This window comes from Gorilla gorilla, chromosome 6, assembly GCF_029281585.2.
Source record: "Gorilla gorilla gorilla isolate KB3781 chromosome 6, NHGRI_mGorGor1-v2.1_pri, whole genome shotgun sequence".
Taxonomy (NCBI): domain Eukaryota; kingdom Metazoa; phylum Chordata; class Mammalia; order Primates; family Hominidae; genus Gorilla; species Gorilla gorilla.
In genome coordinates, this window is record NC_073230.2 from 83,287,170 (window position 1) to 83,292,600 (window position 5,431).

The following is a 5,431-nucleotide window of genomic DNA, read 5'->3' on the forward strand; positions in this document are numbered from 1 at the left end:
CTTGTAAACGAAATTCTAGGTGCCCCTCATGGCTGGGAGGGCTGCTGCTTCCTGACAGCAGATCCTGACTCTGGGGAGGTGCTGCTATAGGTTGCTATTGGATAGTGTTAAAATTGACTTAGGCAGACAAGAGCTGAGTGGGCAAGGTGCGGGGCATGAATGCGTGTTTGGCAAAGTCCTGGCTGGCTTTGGAAGGGCCTGGCCAAGGCAGACCTTGCCTACCTTGAGGTAGGAGCATTGTCTGGTGATGGAGGACCCCGGACCACGACTAAATTTTAGTAAGGCGGGCAGGGGCTGTTCAGGTGGGTGCCTAGAGTAACTCTTTTGCTTCAACTACTTTCTACCCAAGAGTAGGTGGTAGAGAGGACCGGTGTTTCAGAGACAGGGTCTCCCTCTGTCACCCAGACAGGAGTGCAGTGGCGTGATCTCGGCTCACTGCAGCCTCCGCCTCACGGGTTCAAATGATCCTCCTGTCAGCCTCCCAAGTATCAGTGACTACAGGCACCCACCACCATGCCCAGCCAATTTTTGTATAGTAGAGATGGGGTTTCACCATGTTGACGAGGCTGGTCTCAAACTCCTGACCTCAAGTGATCCACCCACCTCAGTCTCCCAAATTGCTGGGATTATAGGCACAAGCCACCATGCCTGGCCCTGACATCTATTTTTGGTTGGTGATTTCTAGGGAATAGCCTGGTTTTCTCAATGAAGGACATTACTTAACAGAGATTAAGTCTAGAACAAGAAGAGCTGATTAACCTAGAACACGGGTTGACCTCACCTGTAGGGTGGTGAAACGGCCTAAAACCTGAAGGAAGACTTCCCAGGGAGCAGGTCACTGGGGCCAGGCTCACTGGGCTTCTCTGAAGTCAGACCCTGGCCACATCTGGATGTTTTGTTTTTTGGGGGGTTTTTTTTGTGTGTTTTTTTTTGTTTGTTTGTTTGTTTTTTTGGTGAGATGGAGATTTACTCTTGTTGCCCAGGCTGGAGTGCAGTGGCACGATCTCGGCTTACTGTATCCTCCACCTCCCAGGTTCAAGCGATTCTCCTGCCTCAGCCTCCTGAGTAGCTGTGATTACAGGCATGGGCCACCACGCGTGGCTAATTTTGCATTTTTAGTAGAGACAGGGTTTCACCATGTTGCCCAGGCTGATCTCGAACTCCTGACCTCAGGTAATCCACCTGCCTCTGCCTCCCAAAGTGCTGGGATTACAGGCATGAGCCACTGCACCTGGCTGGATGTTTTAAGATTTTATTTTATTTTGTATTTATTTTTCTTTGAGACAGAGTCATGCTCTGCCACCCAGGTTGGAGTGCAGTGGTGTAATCTCAGCTCACTGCAACCTCCGCCTCTTGGGTTCAAGCGACCCTCCCACCTCATCCTCCCTAGTAGCAGGGATTATAGGCACATGCCACCACGCCCGGCTAATTTTTGTGTTTTTAGTAGAGATGGGGTTTCACCATGTTGGGCAGGCTGGTCTCGAACTCCTGACCTCAGGTGATCCACCCACCTTGGCCTCCAAAGGGCTGGGATTACAGGCGTGAGCCACTGCACCTGGCCTATTTCAATTTTTGTAGAGGTTTCACCATGTTGCCCGGACTCCTCTCAAACTCCTAAGCTCAAGAGATCTTCCCACCTTGGCCTCCGAAAGTGCTAGGATTACAAGCATGAGCTACCACGCCAGGCCAATGTTGAGATGTTTTAAGTCACTTTCTCATTTGTGAGGTTGACAGACTCATGAACACTTCCAGTCTTAAGGGTTTTCCTAGACTGGGCTCGGTGGCTCACGCCTGTAATCCCAGCACTTTGGGAGGCCGAGGTGGGCTGATCACGAGGTCAGGAGATCAAGACCATCCTGGCCAACATGGTGAAACTCCATTTCTACTAAAAATACAAAAATTATCCTGGCGTGGTGGCACACGCACCTGTAGTCCCAGCTACTCGGGAGGCTGAGGCAGGAGAATCGCGTGAACCCGAGGGGGAGCTTGCAGTGAGCCGAGATCGCGCCACTGCACTCCAGCCTGGGCGACAGAGCAAGACTCAGTCTAAAAAAAAAAAAAGTCTTCCCTTTGCATGTTTTGGTCATGAAAGAAAAATAATGAATACTACGTACATAAAATTATAACCTACTGTTCCCCATCTGTAAACACCCTGTAACTCTGTAAAATACTAAATATACAAATCAAAGCACACTATTTCACTGCGGCAGGTTCTTCGGTACTCGGTTTGGACACTGCAGATAACCTATATCCTGTTCTTTCCTTCACCGTGGGAGACAAGGTAAGCAGCTGAGCTTGTCCTTCTAAATGAGATTGGGATGGCGGGGGTGTAAGAGGAGGGTTTCAGGTAGCCCAGAAATTCTTTAAATTGTACCTAGATTCCTTGGAATCGGTAGAAGTCTTTCTCATGCATTATACTCTGAAGTTAAGAACATGCTCACCAGAGGCTTGGCGAGGTGACTCATGCCTATAATCCCAGCACTTCGGGAGGCTGAGGCAGATGGATCACTTAAGGTCAGCAGTTTGAGACCAGCCTGGCCAACATGACAGAACCCCATCTCTGCTAAAAACACAAAAATTAGCCGGGCATGGTGGCTCACAGTTCCAGCTACTAGGGAGGCTGAGGCAGGAGAATCACTTGAACCCAGGAGGTGGAGGTTGCGGTAAGCTGAGATTCCACCACTGCACCCCAGCCTGAGTGAGATTCCGTCTCCAAAAAAAAAAAAACGATAGCTTTAGTCAGCTTTAAGGAATGTATGAGGCTGGGTACCGTGGTCACGCCTGTAATCCCAGCACTTTGGGAGGCCAAGGTGGGGAGATGGCTTGAGGTCAGGAGTTTAAGACCAGCCTGGGCCTAGCATAAAATTTTTTTAAAAAAACAATGATAAAATATATACAATATAACAGGCCTGGGTGTGGTGGCTCACCCCTGTAATCCCAGTACTTTGGGAGGCCGAGGCGGGCAGATCACCTGAGGTCAGGAGTTTGAGACCAGCCTGGCCAACATGGCAAAACTCCGTCTCAACTAAAAATACAAAAATTAGCCAGGTGTGGTGGCTCCTGCCTGTCATCCCAGCTACTCGGGAGGCTGAAGCAGGAGAATCGCTTGAACCCAGGAGGTGGAGGATGCAGTGAGCCAAGATTGCACCACTGTACTCCAGCCTGGGCAACAAGAGTGAGACTCTGTCTCAAAAAATAATAATAATAAAAATAAAAAATTTTTAAATTTAAACATTAAAATTTTAAAAATTTTTGTGGGGCCAGGCACGGTGGCTCATGCCTGTCCCAGCACTTTGCCGAGGTGAGTGGATCACTTGAGGTCAGGAGTTTGAGACCAGCCTGGCCAACGTGGTGAAACCTCATCTCTACTAAAAATACAAAAATTAGCTGGGCGTGGTGGCGGGCGCCTGTAGCGCCTGTAATCCCAGCTACTCAGGAGGCTGAGGCAGGGGAATTGCTTGAACCTGGGAAGTGGAGGTTGCGGTGAAATGAGATCGTGCCATAGCACTCCAGAGCGGACACTGTCTAAAAAAAAAAATTGTGTGTGTGTGTGTGTGCATAGTAGATGTATATATTTATGGGCTACATGTAATATTTTGATACAGGCATGTTATTAATATGAAATAAGCTCATTATGGAGAACGGGCATCCATCCCCCCAGGCATTTATCCTTTGAGTTACAAACAATCCGATTACATTAAGTTATTTTTAAAATATACAATTAAGATATGATTGACTATATATGACTGTTGTGCTATGAAATAGTAGGTCTATGTGCTATGAAATAGTAGGTCTTATTCACTTATTCTTTTTTTTTTTTTTTTTTTTTTTTTTTGAGACGGAGTTTCCATCTTGTTGCCCAGGCTGGAGTGCAGTGGCGCCATCTCAGGTCACTGCAGTCTCCACCTCCCGGGTTCAAATGATTCTCCTGCCTCAGCCTCGTGAGTAGCTGGGACTACAGGTGCATGCCACCACACCAGGCTAATTTTTTGTGTGTTTTTAGTAGAGATGGGGTTTCGCCATGTTGACCAGGCTGGTCTCAAACTCCTGACCTCAGGTGATCCTCCCGCCTCCCCCTCCCAAAGTGCTGGGATTATAGACGTGAGCCACCACCAGCCCATTCTACTTTTTTTTTTTTTTTTTTGGAGACAGAGTTTGGATCTTGTTGCCCAGGCAGGAGTGCAGTGGCGCCATCTCGGCTCACCACAACCTCCACCTCCCGGGTACAAGCGATTCTCCTGCCTCAGTCTCCCGAGTAGCTGGGACTACAGGCGCGCGCCACCATGCCCGGCTAATTCTGGTATTTTTAGTAGAGACACGGTTTCACTATGTTGGCCAGGCTGATCTCAAACTCCTGACCTCGTGATCCACCCACCTCAGCCGCCCAAAGTGCTGGGATTACAGGCTTGAGCCACCGCACCCGGCCGGCTCTACTTTTTTTTGTACCCATTAACCATCCCCACCTCCCCCCACCAGCCTCTACTACCAGCCTCCGGTAACCATCCTCCTAGTCTCTTAAGTCCATGAGTTCACTTATTTTGACTTTTAGATCCCACAATAAGTGAGAACATGCGATGTTTGTGTTTGTTTTGTTTTGTTTTGTTTCTTTTTGAGACGGAGCCTCGCTCTGTCGCCCAGGCTGGAGTGCAGTGGCGCGATCTCGGCTCACTGCAAGTTTCGCCTCCTGGGTTCACGCCATTCTCCTGCCTCAGCCTCCCGAGTAGCTGGAACTACAAACGCGCGCCACAACGCCCAGCTAATTTTTTGTGTTTTTAGTAGAGACAGGGTTTCACCGCGTTAGCCAGGATGGTCTGGATCTCCTGATCCCGTGATCCACCCGCCTCGGCCTCCCAAAGTACTGGGATTACAGGCGTGAGCCACCGCGCCCGGCTGATGTTTGTGTTTTTGTGCCTGGTTTATTTCACTTAACATAATCTCCAGTTCCATCCATGTCGTTGCAAATGGCAGGATCTCATTCTTTTTGGATGGCTGAATAGTACTCCTCTGTGTATAAATACCACATTTTCTTTTTCCATTCTTCTGTTGATGGACACTTAGATTTCTTCCAAATCTTGGCGGTTGTGAACAGTGGCGCAATAAATATGGCAGTGCAGGTATCTCTTCGAGGTACAAATTTCCTTTCTTTGGGGTATATACCCGGCAGTGGGATTGCTGGATCATATGGTAGCTCAATTTTTAGTTTTGTGAGGAACCTCCAAACCATTTTCCATAGTGGGTGTAGTAATTTATGTTCCCACCAGTAGGGTACAAGGGTTCCCTTTTCTTCACATCCTTGCCAGCATTTGTTATTTATATCACAGTTCAAAAAAATAATGTAATATACCAAAAACGATTGAGTTGTGGGGGAAAAAAACATAAGTGCACTAGAATTTATGCAACTGAACAGGAACTGTCTAGTTTGTTGTCTTTT